Source organism: Lemur catta, chromosome 10, assembly GCF_020740605.2.
Source record: "Lemur catta isolate mLemCat1 chromosome 10, mLemCat1.pri, whole genome shotgun sequence".
NCBI classification, from domain to species: Eukaryota; Metazoa; Chordata; class Mammalia; order Primates; family Lemuridae; genus Lemur; species Lemur catta.
The window spans coordinates 37,179,368-37,194,865 of NC_059137.1; the positions used below are offsets into that span (position 1 = coordinate 37,179,368).

Genomic DNA, 15,498 nt, shown 5'->3' on the forward strand with positions numbered 1-15,498 from the left:
TTGTGTGTCCTTAAGCCCGAGCTGGCCCTCCCTGAGCTTCAGCCCTGGCTGACCCCTGCCAGTTGTACGGAGGGGATTCTGTGGCCAAGGAAGTGAAAGTGAAAAAGCCCGGGCTGTGGCGGGAAGAAGGCTTTTCCTCTGCAATGGGAGTCCCTGAGGCATTTGTTGGGAAAGGGCCCGGGCGCTCTAGGCAGCCTACTGGGGAGGGATGTGAGACAGCGAGATAGTTCCCTTCCCAATCCTTGCCCTCAGCCCTAGAGCAGTTCCGTGGAGGGGCAGGGCCCACGGATTATGGGTCAAAAGTCAGATGAAAAATCCAAGGGGTGGAGATGGGGTGGACCTCTCGGTCTCCACCTCTGGCATTCCCTCTCCACTGCGCTGTCGCACGGCCTCATAAATTGGTCAGGTTGTCTAACCTTAATCTCCCATGTTGCAGCCAGACCGGAGGCCCGGGGGCGAGTGAAGTGACTACGCCGGCCCCTCAGAGGCCCAGGCTGCGAAAGGCAGGCTCGAGGGGGAACCTCCAGCGCTAAGCTCGCGGAGGGGCATGCCCTGTGCTCTGGAACCGCCGGCGCAGGCGTTGAGGGTGCACCTTCATCCCAGTGGAGGTTTCTCCTCAGGCCGTGTGTTCTTGGGGGCTTGGGGAAGGAGAGGGTGGTGGTGGTGGTGTCATCAGAGACATGGGAGGCGAGGGCCTGGGCTCCCAGCCTGGTCCATCCAGGGTTATGGAAGCATAAATCCCCTTTTACCCCCGAGCGAGGGGTTTTTCTATATGTGACTGGGAGAGGGGTCGTTGCTGGGGGCAGTAGGAATAGGAGAGGCGGAGCTGGCTGGCTTCTTCTGCCCAAAGTGGAGGTTGGGGGGCTCTGACTCGGGTTCCTTTCACGGCAATGTCGGAGGGAGGACCCGGAGAGTTGGCCCGGGGTGTGCCAGGGTGTCGGTGCAAGGCAGTCCGGGCCTGAACGTGCGGAGTGTGCGCAGGAGAAGACTGAGAGAGAGAGTGTGAATGAGCGATCCCTGGGGGTGGGTGCGCGCCCAGCCGCCCTAGGGGAGCGGGAGAGTGGGTGTGGGTGTGTGCGCGCGCGCCTGTGAGACCCGTGGCCGGGGCTGTGCGTGAAGCACGGGGGCCACAGCCACCTGGAGGGCGCGCCCGAGAAAGGGCGAACGTGAGGGGGCCACGCGTGCCAGTGCGGGCGAGTGCGCCAGCTGGGGGAGGGCGCGTGCCAGCGCCGGGCGAGTGGGAGTGAGGGCTCACAGGCCTGCACCGGGCAAGCGTACCCCCGCCAGCGGGCCGCGCGTGCCAGGCGCGGGAGCGTGCCAAGGCGGCGGCGCGCGGGGGCTGTGGCGGGGAGGGGTCGTGGCGCGCGGCCGCGGAGGCGCGGGGAGACAAGGCGAGAGGGGGAGGGGAGCGAGGGCGCGCGCGGCCGAGCGGGCGCCCGCGGTCACATGGGCGAGGGAAGGAGGGAGGGAGCGCGCGAGGGAGGGAGGAGGATGGGGGGGTTAAAGCCGCCGAGCGCCGAGGAGCCGGTGCAGAGCGGGCGGCGGCGGCGGCAGCGGAGGCGGCGGCTCCAGCCGGCGCGGCAAGGGGCTCGGCGGTGGTATCTGGCAGCGGTGCTAGCTCCGCGCTCCCTGCCTCGCTCCCTGCTGGGGGCGGTCGAAGGGCGCGGCGCGAAGTCCGGGTGGCCCGAGGGCACGGTGAGTGTCCCGCAGCGGACCGCGCAGGGCTGGACCCTCAAACCCTTGGGCGGACGGACAGACCGGCGGCCCCCGTGCGCGCGGGAAGAGTGAGGGGACACGCGTGGGCCCGTGGCCTGGGGGCACAGGAAAGTTCACGAGAAAGTTTGCCTGCAAACTCGGGGGTGGGGGTGCAGGAGAAGCGGCCCCCCACGTCCGGGCGCTCCGGGGGTTGGGCGTGGTGGTGGTGGGGCCGGACAGTCGTGTGGAGGGAGGTGGCCAGCGCGGTTTGTCTTAGTATCCCTGTTCTCCCCACCCCTCGGCTGCACGCGCGGGGTCTGGGAAAATTCCGGGGTTTGGGGGGTCGCAGTGGCCCCCGCGCACCCAAAGGTGGCTTCTTTCTCGCGCAGAAATCTGGACTTCAAAGCGCCCAGGGGTGTGAGCGGACGGTTGCGCGTCTGCCAGTGCGTGTGTCCGTGTGAATCCGCCTGTGTGTGTGTCTGTCTGTCCGTGAGCCTGCCCGAGGTTTTCTTTTGCGTCCCCCTGGATATATCTCCATGTAGCGGGTCTGTTTCAGTGTGTCTCTTTGTAAGTCCTCCTGGTTTGTGTGAGTCCGCCTGTGGTGTATCCCCAAGTGTCTCTTTGTGAGTCTGCCGGTGTGTGTCTCCTCCAGTGCGGCTCTGTGTGAGCCGGCCTGGGTGTCCCAGTGTTGCTCAGAGTAGTGTGTTTCCTCGTGCGTGGGGGCTGGGCCGTGGGGAGGTCACCAGACGGACAGCTCTCCTTCTCCGCTCCTCTCCTCTCCGGAGCCTCTCCTCCAGCATCTAGCTCTCTCTCTCTCTCTCTCTAGCTCGCTCCCTTGGTCCCCTCCCCCCTTCAGTAGCTTCAGGCGGGCAGGACTATTTCACGCCTAGTTGAAAATTCAGGATTTTCTTTCTCTTTCGTCTCGTCTCTCTTCTTTGAGAAGCGGCTGTGTGTGTCTGTGTGGCTGGCAGCTTGTCTGCAACATTGGGTGTGTGTCTGCATGCCACTGTAGGAGTGTGTCTGTAACACTAGTTGTTTTGCCTGTAATACTTGGTATATTTGTGTCTGTGTCATTGGCCTGTGAGCAATGAACTGGCGAGAGTCTGCAATACTGGGTGTGTTTGTGCATCTGTAATTGCTGTATGTCCAGAGGGTGTGAAACACCAGGTATATCTTGGTGTGTCTAACTCTGGGTGTGATGGTGTGCCATTGCATGTATGGGGATGGGGCTTGAGCAGTTGGATATTCCTAGGGATGTAGGGCTAGCCAGGACTTTCAGGGTGGAGGGGCCTGTGTGTCTCAAACTATGGCCCTCTGTCTCCAATGTCACAACCCACAGAAGTCCTCTCAGCTGGTTCCTGGGACTCCTGGCTAGGATTGGTGAGATGGAGCTAAGGTTCACACTCTGTCAGGGCAGATACTCCAACTGAGACCCTGAGCCTCCTATGCAAAGACCAGGAGTTTCAATTTCACACTCAAGACTTCCTGGAGCTCTGGAATTCATACTCAGATTCACACTTGGAACTTAAACTCACTCTAGGGTCTTAGGGTTTACACTCATATGGACTCAGACTCAGGATTACACCAGGACAGTGGGACTTACACTCAGATTCACACTTACATTCTGGGGCTCATATCCAAATATATACTTCAGTCCTGAGGTTTACACTCAAACTCACATTGGGACTTTGTGCTTACACTTGGACTCACGTTGGGACTATACACTCATACTTAGGTTCACATTTCTATCCTTTGGTTCATAGATTTGCATTGAGACCTAGAACTCATGCTCAGAATCTCTCTGGGGTCCTAGGGCTCTCACTTGGACTCACACATAGACTTTGGAGCTTACTCAGATTCACACTTACACTCTGTGACTTATACTCAGAGTCACACTAAGACTAGGGACTCACACAGAGATTCATATGAGGATTCTGGGGCTCACTCAGATTCATACTTGGGCCTTTGGGTTCATACTTAGATTGATGTGGGGACTCTTGGGGTCAGACTTACATGGGTAACCTAGGGCTGACACTTAGACTCATACCAGGATCTTGGTGACTTCCTCAGACTCACATGAGATTCTGCGACTCACACTAGGACTCTAGTGCACATACTCAAGATTCTCCCTTCCATCCTGGATCACTTAGAGACCCAGTGTTCACACTCAGACTTACACTAGGATCCTGATGTTCACACTCAGACTTACATGGGCACTTTGGGGCTCACACTTAGACTTAAAAAGGGACCCCAGTGCTCACATTCAGACTCATCCCTATGAGACACTTTCACTCATACTCAGAATGCCCTTAAGACTAGGGGCTCACACTTAGAGTTGCACTAGAACACTAATGCTTACACTGACTTGTATGGGAATCCTGGGACCCCCGCAGTTCAACTCACACTTCATTCCCAGAGCTCACATTCAGACTCACTCGGGCTTACGGTCAGACTCACCCTGGGACCTGGCTTCATGCTCAAATTTGTACTTCCATTTTGGAGTTCACACTCAGACTGACATTAGACCCAGAAACCTACATTAGCTCACACTTTCATCCTGGGGCTCACATTCAGACTCATGCCAAGATTGTGATGTTCAATCAAATGGTGGAATTTAGGACTCAGATATGCCTGTGTGTTTTCCTTTGGTTTGTGGTGTGTATTGGGGCAATTGAGGTGAGGAACAGAGACTGCTACAAGACTTATCTCCTCCAAAAGTGGGGAGGGGAGAGGGTACATATTTGGTCATGTCCCTCACTTGGGCTGTGGGCTGATGGAGGGGGTGGTGGGAAACACTGACCCAGTCAGACCTCTCTGCCTTTCCTTCCACAAGAAGATTAGGCTGTTAGCAGGACGCTCTGAGTGGCTTGTTGGTACAGGGGTGTCATGAGCCCTTAGTGTCCTCCATGTGCCATGTACATGCACATCCCCCTTAAATAGTTTTGGATACCCCTTCTGGAAGGCCATGTGTGAGGAAATAAGACTCATGTCCTCCCAAGACCTCTCCCCATCCCAGTCATCGTTAGGCTAGCAGAGGTGTGAAGACTGACCTGGTGAGGGAGCAGATCTCTGGCTCCCGTGACTGTTCCAGGGTGTTGAATCTGACAGCCCCAAATCTGTGGTAAATGTAGCTGGAGGAGGAGAATGCAGCCCACCCTCTCCCCTTTGCCCTGCAGCCCACCCTCTCCACCTTTCCCCTTTGCCCTGGCTGGAGAGGGATAGGGGCCATGTTATGTTATATGTCACTATGCCTCCTGCAGTGCCCTTTGAGCCCTCATCCTGGCTGAAGAGTCCTCAGTCCTGCAGGAGGATGTCCAGGGTTCCCCTCTCTACTCCCCAGAAGAGCAGTAGCGGGGGGGGGGGGGGGGGGGGGGGGGGGCCTCAGTTGCAGCCAGCCCTGGAATTCTACCTGCCCTGGAGATGCTATCTTGGACTTTACATGCCTTCCTGAGATAGAGACCAGTGGGTGGGGCTGTCTGAGGTACACTGTCCCCCCCCACCCCCGCCATGGGAGCCCACACAGTAGGGACATGGCCCTGCAGCCTCCACCCCCAGGCTGCGATGGCGGGGCTGTAACTGTTCCCTGTCTCTGAAGGGGACACATGCTCTCCAGCCCCCTATGGGGGTGGGGGGCTTGGAGGCAAGGCGCCCTGCTCTCTGCCCCCCCATGGCGAGTTGAAGTGTAAATGAATTGGAAACATATGGAGTGGATTTTCTTTGAAATGCAGATGGGTTGGGGGGACCATGTGTGCCTGGTTTGGGGGGTCCTGGAGAGCAAGGAGGCTGAGAAGAGAGAGCTGACCCCTCCTCCAGCCCCACTGTGGGGTGGGGGGAGCAAGAGACCTCAGCTGTGTAAACTCCTGTGGCCTGAGTGACCACACCCACAAGGGCTCCCAGCTTCCTGTGAGGAGGGGCTGGGGGGGCAGTGGTCCCTGGGGACAGAGCACTGAGGTCATCAGCCCCCTTTACCTCTGTAGAGGGCAAAGAGAGCCCCCAAAGCACAGAGCTGTGCTGGGTTGGGGACCACCAGCCCGGGATCTCTGGGGACCAAGGGGTGGAAGGAGGAGCTCAGGCAGATGTCAGGGAAGAGTTAGATCCTGCTGCTGTGGGCACCCAGCTCCCAGGAGTTGTGGCTGGAGCTACAGAGGAGGAACTGAAGTCATACTATGGTGGTGTCCTGTGCTCAGTGCAAGGGCCTGTCTGGGTTTAGGAATGGACTGAAGAGTCCTCAATCCTGCAGGAGGACACGTTTCTCCAGACCCAGGGTAGTTACTGTGCCCCATCACACCCTACCTATACTTTGCCCACACCACACTTAGCAAGGTTGCTTACTAGTTGCCTGTGAGCTCTGTGGGACCAGGGATTGCGTCTGCCTTGCTCACCACTACACCCGCCTGCCCCAGCACAGACCTGGTACACAGTAGGAGGACAGTATTGAGTGAACAATGCATCTTTTTCTCTCCCATCAGACTGGGTGCTCCTTGTATGCAGGACCATGTCTCTGGGTCCCCACACGGTGCCTGGCAGGGTGTAAGTGCTCAGTAAATGTTGAGGGATGAATTGTTGAGTGGTACAGACCACTGGGAGAAGGGACCCCCTGGAGTTTGTGGCTTGAGACCCAACAGCCCCTGTTGTACACCTCTGGCTCAAAGGAACCCTGAATGGTTTGCAGGCTAGACTACAGGAAGGACTTCCCTTCACTCAGGGAAGAAGTTCATAGGATAGGTGCCTTCTTCCTTGGAAAGGTCTGGATGAGGGGAGACTGGGGCAGGGCAATAACCCTGATTCTGTGCCAGGGCGTAGGGGTCACTCTGCCCTCTCCATTTTTCCCCATGTGGCTGTGGGCATGCCCGTTGCTGTCTCTAGGTCTGGGTTTCTTGGACTCTAGCCACAGGAACCCATCTCTGAGCCTCCAAGGCTGGGCTCTGAGGCTGTGTAGCTGCCGTGGGCACCACAGACTATCTGTATTGGTTATTAACATCTGTCTGAGAACATAGGGTTCGGATCTTAAAAATAATGTGTCCAGCCAGAGCCTAGGAGTTGCTGTGTGGGCTGATGTCAGATAGAGACAGAGAGGGAGAGAAATGTCCTCACCCAGAGCCAGGAAAGACTCGGAGAGTATGTGAGTGTGGGGAAACTGAGGCAGCATGGGTAGGAGATGCACAGGAGACAGAGGATTTTTTTTTATATGGAGCAAAGATTTATAAAATTACTGGTGCCTGTTAGTCAAATTATGGCAACATTTAGGGTAATCTGTTATCCTACACTGCAGATAATTTCCTTCTTAGAGAGTCTGGAGATACATCTGATATTAGACATAAAAATCAAGTAGTCAGTAGGAACCATTTCAAGTCCAGCTTCAGGATATTCCAAAATAAGAGTGTGGCAAAGAAAACAAATCTTCCCCAAGTATCCTTTCTGAGCCACTGACCCCATCCCTACCTCTTCAGAGTCCTTCCTCGCAGCCAGGGTCTCAGTGAGGTTCTTCAGACTCCCTTTTATAGCCCCCACCTCACTTCTAACTCCCAGGCCTTTGTGTAGCCCCTCTCGCCAGGAGAAGGGAGCTGTGTGGTGGTCCCAAAAAGGCAAGAGGAGCCCAGAGTCAGAGGGCAGATGCCGGGTGACCTTGGCCCATGAGCTGACCTTTCTGGGCCCCTCCGTGAAATCGCGGGATGGGGGGGCTGGGCCCTGGCCCAGGCCCGGAGAGAAGGCGGTTTTGGAACTGATCCAGGCCCCTGACGTCAATGACTCTCCAAATAATGGAATCAATATTGGGGGGGGGGACAAGCGTGAACCAGGCCCCAGCGATTAGAAACAGATCAGCACAAACTCGCAGCTGATTCTGATAGAGCTGCCTTGGAGAGCTCTGGTGGGAGGCCTGGAAGGAGGTGGACCTGGGTGGGGGGGTGCTCAGGAATGGGGAGGCGGAGCCACCAAGTGTCCAGAGCTTGAGGGTACACAAGTGAGCAGATACTCGGGCTGCCTGGTGTTGGAATGATGGGGTAGGGCCCCCTGTCCTGGTCTCTTCCTCCTTTGAGCCTATGGGATTCCAAGGCTAGGTGAAGTTTGTGGATGGAGACTTCTTTCAGCAGTGAGGGATAAACAGTGGGAAAGGGTAGCTTATCTCCCTGTGTTCCAGACATAGGCCCATAGGCCTTATTAGGGGTCACAGGTTATACCCAGGTAGGGAGAGAGTTCTAAGTGAGACCTCAGTGAGATGACCTTTTGCTTGGAGGCAAAGGGCATTAATCCACGAGAGAGAAATGAGTATCCCTCCTCACATTGGGAGTCTGGCCTCCTCCATCTGCTCACATTCTGTCAGTCTCCTAGAAAGCAGCAGGTGAGGATGGAGGGGGCCATGGGGTCCATGGGGGGCTGGCCTGGCGGCAGCTGACAAAAAACAGGAAGAAGGACTGGGGGAGCGGCTGTAATTATGGGGCATTTATTATTAATCAGATGAAATTGCTGGAAGCAGCTGGTGTAATGTGCGTGGCAATACAGACTCTGCATGCTTCCCCCCAACACGCACACACGTACACACACCACACACAGCCTGAGCCTTGCTTGCTTTCACAATTTTTTTCTTGGGAGGGTTAGATGGATCTATGTATGTCTCTGTGTCTGAGCATATTGGAGTATATCTCTATGTTTTTTCATGTCAGCCTGTACCCTCCTCTACCTCTATTGTCTCCTTTTCTTACTATCTCTCATTCTTTGGCCTGATGTGTATCTGTCTTCCCCTTTATCTCCCTCTCTTTGGGCCTGTATCTTGGTGTGTCTGTATCTGTCCCCATCAGCCAGCTTGTCTCTATTATCTTGTTTTAGTGTCTGGCGGTCTCTCTCTGGTTGGTGATGTCTCTGCATCTCTGGGCAGGATTGGATGACATGGAGTCCCTTTCTCAAGATATGTGGTTAGGTACCTAATCATACCTTTGGTAAATACATCTGGAACCCGTGGGTTTTTTGGATGGGGCAGTTGGATCCTGAGGATTTCATGGGGATCTTGTAGAAGGAGAGGGGTCTGTTGAGTGGCTGGAGTCCATAGAAGCAACAGTGGTTTTCAACATCAGCTCCCTTACCAATGACCAGTTGTGTGACTTTGGGTAAGCTGCTTTTGCTCTCTTAGCCTCAGTTTTCTCATCTGCAAAATGGGAACAGGATTATCTCTGAAGGTTGTTTTGATGATTCAGTACAAGAGTGTAAGTTTAAGTACTTATCACAATGTCTAGCTAATCAAGGACCCTGATCAAGTGCTGGCCGCTATTATTATTGTTGGGAAGGGCACTGTGCCAGTGGGTGAGTGATCTGCAGAGGCAAATTGGTGTAGCAGAAAGGCTTTGGAGCTAGATAGGGACTCAAACCTAGGCTCTGGAACTGTGGTCTTGGGCAAGACCTCCTTAAATCTGTTTCCTTAGCTGTCAGATGGGAAGAATGATAGACCCCACCTCATGAAGAAGTCATGCTCAGTAAATCATAGTGGTGATAAGGAAGAAGATGTTATGGTGGTGGGTCTTTATGCCATGCCTGTGACCTGTGACTGTGAATTTGCGTGTGAGGATGTGTGTGATATGGAGGTTCCTGTGTCTGTCCCACTGGTTGTGAGGGAATTTTGGATTGTCTGTGGGTGTATATCTGTGTGTGGTATCAGGCCCCACTGTTTTCTTGCCTTCCTTTGTCCCTGTAGTTCAGAACCTGAAGTCAGCAAGGGGCGCTGGAAGGAGTCTGTGCTACTCCCAACTTTTCTTCTTCCAGACGTTTATCGGCTGCCTGCCTCTCTCCCCTTCTCACAGTGGGGTTGTGAGTACAGAATGAGCTCTGAGTTCGACTAAGGCCTGTGACCTCTTATTTATACCCTTTGCCCTTCTAGAATCCAGCCTTGTCACATCATCTCACCTCCTTGGTTTTGGAAGTCCTGGGAAGAGTTTGGTTTGGAGGAGGAGGAGGACATTGATGTGCTTGGTGTGCAGCCAATAGTGAAGAGGTAGGTTTCTGGGGACCCAGGTGGGGCAGGTCTATCTTAGGGCATCAGGCAGGTGCACTGGGGCTCTAGATCTGGGGGACATGAAGCAGGGCCTGAGATCACTTCATTCTATTCCCCTGTCCTTCTTCCTCCTGAGGTTTTGGTCTCAGCCTGGCTGGGGCTTTTCATACCCCCATTATAGGCCCAGAGAAGGGAAGAGACTTACCCATGGTCACACAGGTGAGGGGAAAACCAGGTCAGGAAACTGGGTTCTACACTCAGGGGGGCTGAATCCCAGATATGGGAATACGTTTCTATTTCAGTGCCCTCAGGTTTCCTCTCTGCCCCCAAAACATCTCTCTGGCTTGACTGGGGGAGCAGCTGGGCTTGGAGGAGATGGGATGGGGGGTCAGAAAGTCCAGAATCTTCTGGGGCCAGCTGTGTGGCTGGGCCGGACTCTCTCTGCCTCTCATTCAGGCAAGGCCAGGCCCCCGATTGGCAGCCTGGGGGTGGGGGCATCCAAGGAATCGAGGCACTGGAGCGGAACGGAAGGGCCTATTGTCCAAAACCCGCGCCAGAGGCCCACAAAGGCTGGCCAGGCTTTTCATCTCAGCTCCCAAACAGACTGGCCATTTTCCTGGCTTGGGGAGGGGGCACGAACCCTTCAGAACTAGGACTGGGGTGTTGTTGAGGGTGGAGTGGGGTACCCCAGGCTGACACATAAAAGGGACTTAAGATGAAGCTGGGGCCCAGAGGAGAAAGAAGGGAGGCCGGAGATGGCTGTAGAGTTAAGCTTTTCACCTCATTATTCCCAGAGGACCCAAGAACATGGGGTGGGTATCTGATCAAAGTTCAGATTAGGATGGGGCTGGAAAATGGATTTACAGAATAGTAGATAATATTTGTGGGGGCACACTGGGAGGGGTCTGATGGCTTACTGGGAAAGTGGGCTATTGAGCTGTGAAGGCACGTAATCCTCCCCCCAAATTGGGAACACCTCAGGGAGCTGGAGATAGGAGCTGGAGAAGAGAGGGATAGTGGTTAGGGGAAAGAACGGGCTCCCTGCAGCAGGAGGGACTGAGGCCAGACAGCAGGAAGGACTTCCTGCCAGTGAACAGTAGCTCAGATGCCCTGACCCTGTTCCTGGGGATCTCAGAGGATCGCAGAGAGCAGGGGAGCTGGAGAATACCCCAGGGGGTTTAGGCTGAGGCAGCTTCTGTGGGGGCCAAGGAGAATGCTAGGGAGGGAGGACTTGGCAGTTCCGTCCACCCTCCCCCAGCAGCACCTCAGCACCACTTTAAAAACAGCTTTTTAATTTAACAAAGTGGATGAAAAACTGTTTTTGGAAATAAAAGATATCTGCTCTCTCCCAGGCTAGTACTCAGCCCTTGCAGAAAGTCTCTCTCTGGTTTTCTCCCCAGTGCTGGTGGCTCCTTTTCTCTCTGTCTCTTTTTGTTTGTTTGTTTGTTTCTGCTCCTGGCCCCCCAGCTTCCCTTTGGCCTCCCATCACCCTCTCTCTCTCCATCTCAGCCTCCGTGGGAGTCTCACCCTCAATCTCTTATCTCAGCCGTGTCTCTGCATTTCCTTTTGTCTCTCCTCTCCCAGTCTCTCTCTTCGGAGCCCCATCTCTCTCTCCTGATTCGTCTCTGTCTCCCAGCCTGTCTCAATCTCTGTCTCCCTCCACCCCCCTCTTTCTCCCCCAACCCTAGCTCTAAATGGGTCTATTTAAAACGCTCCACGCTGCCAAGTCAGAAAAGCGTCTCCTGATAAAGCGCATTAGGCGGAGGGAGGGAGGAGGGGGAGGAGGGAGCGGCGGGCGGAGGATTGATCCAAGCCCGTAACCCCATTAATCAGGCAGCATGGATCCCCCTCCCTCCCCCAGCTTCAGCCCCTTCTGAGCTAAAAGCCCCTTAAATATTTATCACCCCTCCCCCACGGGGCTAAGGGAGGGATGTGTAGCCCTTGGTGTGAACATCCCCAGCTGCCTTGTGCCCCCACCGGGTGTGCTTGTGCACATGTGTGTGTGTGCTCATGTGTACATGCACCGGTGTGCACACCTGACAAGCCCAGGGCCCAGCTGCTGACTTGCCCCTCACCCTCGGGGCAGCCTGGTCCCTTGGGCAGTCCCTGGAGACTCTAGGGGTCTGGCCCTGTTCTTGTCCCTCCTGAAAGGGGACTTGGGCATGCAGAATAAGGAGACGGGGTGAAGGTTTTTGGGGGGGTCAGTTGGAGGTCCTCATCCCCCTCAAAACGCAGAAAGTAACTGGAGAACTGGGTGGCACTGCAGTATCATTCCCAGAGGGCAGGGCTGTGAGCCTGGGGTTCAATTTCCAGATTCCTCCAAATTCCCAGAGCAGGAAGTAACTTGGGGAATATAGCTGGGGGCCGCATGCTCCTCAAGTACACGAAGGTAACTTGGAAGGCTGGCTGAAGTTCTCCCTCTATTGCCTCAGAGGGCAGGAATATGACCTGAGGATGGGTTGGGGGCCTCCCATACCCTAAAAAAATGTGGGAAGGTGAGCTGGGCCTGGGTGGGGGAGCCCCCATCACCCCCAGAGAGTAGGAAGGGGGCCCAGAGCTGGAACTGGGTCCCGCGTCTCACCGCTTGCTGATCCCCGCAGGCAGCAGAGGTCAACCCCGAGACGGGCAGTGGTCTGCCCGAGTTGGCCCGAGGCAACTTCGCCTTGGGCGGGGGGAAGGGAGGCCCTGGCCGCCCCTGGGTGTGAGGAGGGGCCCAGACCCGGAGCCGGGAGGGTCCCTTCTCCCTCCCCTCCCCCATCATCAAGTGCCACATCTCCTCCTGACTCAGACAATTAGATTCAAAGGATGACCTCACTGCATGCCGTCCCTCACTCGCTCCCTCCGCTCGCTCGCTCGCTCGCTGCGCGCTCCTTCCTCCCCTCCTCCCGGCCCGCTCGCCGCGTCGCTCGCTCGTGGCTGGGCCCGCGTCGCTCACAGCCCGGCCCCTCGCCCGCCCGCCCGCCCGCCGGGACTGGGGGGGCTGCTCCTGCCTCCCCGGGCGGCGCGGGCGGCCGGGCTCCAGCCCCGAGCCCCGGGGACCCGATGGTCGCGGGCGGAGCGGGGACCCACGGAGCGCCGGAGGCACCGACGGGGCGCCTGCGTGGGGACCCAGGTCAGTGGCTGCAGGGCCGAAGGACTTGTCACCCCTGCTGCCGCCGAGACGCCCCCACCCGCGCCCGCCCGCCAGCCCGCCAGCCCGCCAGCCCGCCTCAGCGCTTCCCGCTCCTTTCTCGGCCCCCGCCCCCCGCGGCTGCTCGGCGCGCTCCCCCTGCCAAGCTGTCTCTCTTCTCTTCTCTTTCTCTCCCCCCAGCCCCCCTGCCTCTGCAGCCGGTGGGAGGGACTGGGACTTCCTGAGGTCCCAGGGATGGGGCCGGGGCCCATTGGCTGCAATCGGACCAGGCCTCTGAGAGGGGAGGGGGCTCTCACTATGTCCATCAGCCTGGGGGAGGGGACCACCGCCTGGGTGGGAGGGGGACTAGAGAGAGAGGGGCCCCGGGTGTGGGGGGTGACATCTAGACGGAGGAGATGAGCTCCTGATATCTTTCTTTTCTCACATCCTGTGGGCCTCTTGCCTGGTTTCATTTGATCCCCAAAGCCTGGCTTCATTTGTCCACACCTCCTAGCTAACTTTAGTCCCCACTGCCTGATTTCATTTGGCCCCCACAGCCTACCTTCTTTTGGGTCCTATCATTTGGTTTCCTTACACCCTGCTGCCTGGTTTCTTTTGTCTCCACTGCCTGCTTTCCGTAACCCCTATCACCTGGCTTCATGGGACGGCCCCTGCCTGGTTTCCTTAGGTCCTGCTGTGGGGTGTTTGCTTCCGTGCCTGGCTTCCATGGAACCATATCAGGCTTCTTTTAGGATAGGGGAATCAGAGTCCCCAGCTACACCTGAAGTGGCAAATGGCAAAGATGTCAACAGCATCCTTGATCATTCCTGGTTGGGGCCTGGCCAGCACAGCCTGGATTCCATTCCGCCTGGACAGCGACTCGGCAGCCTAGCTTCTGCTCCTCCTGTGATGGAGGACAGGGCTGCAGGGTCCGAGGACACTTTAGGACTCTCTTCCTCAGTGGTTAGTTACTTAGGGGAGCACCTGCTCTGCTGTGACTGCTGCCCTCCTGCTGCAGGGGATCTGCCCCACCTCTCTTTGGGCCTGACAGGGCTTTGGCAGGGATTGGGAGTTTGAGGCCTATGTCCAGTCTCCTTACCCTCTCCTGCCCCTTCCTCAGGCAGGCCTGGTGTCTGGGTGCCCTCTAGACAGTTATGGGCACAGACAGGTTTTGAAGAGGCCTGAGATCACACAGCAGATAGCTAGGCTGAGAGCTGCTGCTCATCCTCATCTTGGAGCAGAGGGGTGAGGAGGGGAGGAGTAAGGGCCTGGGGAGTGAGTTGGTTTCTGGGGTTTTCTGGCTCCTGCTGCTACCAGTGCCACCATCTCTCTCACCTAGGAGTTTTCTCACCCCTCCCGGCTGGCTGGCTGGCCTGGATCTCCCTTCATTCCCTAATGCCTTTGCAAGCAGGGTTAGGGGAGGAAGGAGCTATCTAGGGAATAATCATCTCATCTATTGTCTCCCTTTTTAGGGACAAAGTCCCTCCTTTCCTTTTCCTTCTTGCCTTAGGCCACCCTGGGCTTTATCTCTCTCCCCTCAAGCACAGCTAGCCAACCTGAGGTCCCAGCAAGGTGTGACTACTCTAAGTGTATGTCTGGGTATTTCGCATTGCCAGGTGTGGGGTGTGAGAGGCTGAGGGTGACTGGGGGCTCTGAGTTTCTAGAGGTGTACAGTGGTATCTGTGTGGAAGGCCGGCTGTTCTGAGTGTGTGATGGTGTCCATATGTGAGACCTTGTCTGTTTGTGTGAGGGAGTCTGTGTGTGTGTGAGAGAGAGAGACTGTGACTATTACGTGTGTGTGCCTGTACACCAGCATACGCGAGGCTGTGGCAGCAGGTGTCCACGTGGGAGGCCATGATGTATGGCCACGATGGTAGACTCTGAATGCCAGTGTCTGCAAGAGGCTCCTTGGGTGTGTCTGTAAAGCTCCGGCCGTGTGTATGAGGAGGTGGGGGCTTTGGGAGCTCTGCTGGGTGATAGCAAGAGCCCAAGTGTATGCTACATCTTGGGGTGAAGTGAGCTCTGAGTCTTGTGTGACCCCGAGTGGCTGGTGTGTGCGTGAGCATGTGTGCGCCTGTACTCATGCCTGTGTTTACCCATCAGGAACAGATTGCTCTAGCTTCCCCCCTGTGAGGAGAGGAGGAGGGGGGAGGAAGGATGGCTTGCTCTTGCCCAGCAGACCAGAAGGTTCCTCAGAAGTAGCATGTACAGTGTGCATGCATGCTAAGGGGGCAGAGAGAACAGAACACAGAAGACAGCTGAAGCTTCTGTTTCCCCCACCCAACTCTGGCTCTGTCAGAAAGACCATCTTCAGGTTTTCTGTTACAAGCCAATGCTTCACATGCACTGCTGCCCCTGTCATGTGTGTGTGTTTGTGTGTGTGTGTGTGTACAAGCTTGCATGCATGGGCCTCTGTGTGTGTATTCAAGGGTGTGTCTGTACCCAGGCAGTAGTGGGGCTGGGGTGGGGTGTGGTAGGAGATGCTGAGGCAAACAGGTCTTTGTCACAGCCTCTAAGTCTGGAAAGCCATTCTGTCCATCCTTCCCGTCTCCAAGGAAGGCCTGCCTTGCAGCTTCCTTCCTGCCCCCTCATCCGCTGTGGGCCTTCCCTACCCTACCCCCAAGCTAAGGGAAGTCTCATTCAGCCCTGCTGCTCTGCCCATCCCCCACTTTTCATGGAGTTCTTCCAGCTGTCTAACCTCCTGCTGGAGCAT

General features: G+C 56.3%; 1 protein-coding gene across 3 annotated transcripts in view; it reads left to right on the forward strand.

Moving 5' to 3' along the window:
- Positions 1 to 1,529: 1,529 nt before the first annotated feature.
- The window catches only part of CNTFR (ciliary neurotrophic factor receptor), a 38,247-nt gene continuing 24,278 nt past the window's right edge, over positions 1,530 to 15,498 (forward strand). For 2 of the 3 annotated variants that reach the window (XM_045562942.1, XM_045562939.1), the window contains exons 1-2: positions 1,530 to 1,695; positions 9,563 to 9,676. The gene's annotated coding sequence lies outside the window, so the exon portion shown is untranslated. Of the gene's footprint in view, positions 1,696 to 9,562; positions 9,677 to 12,741; positions 12,789 to 15,498 lie in introns of those variants that run through there. The other variant, XM_045562941.1, reaches the window with a different exon arrangement.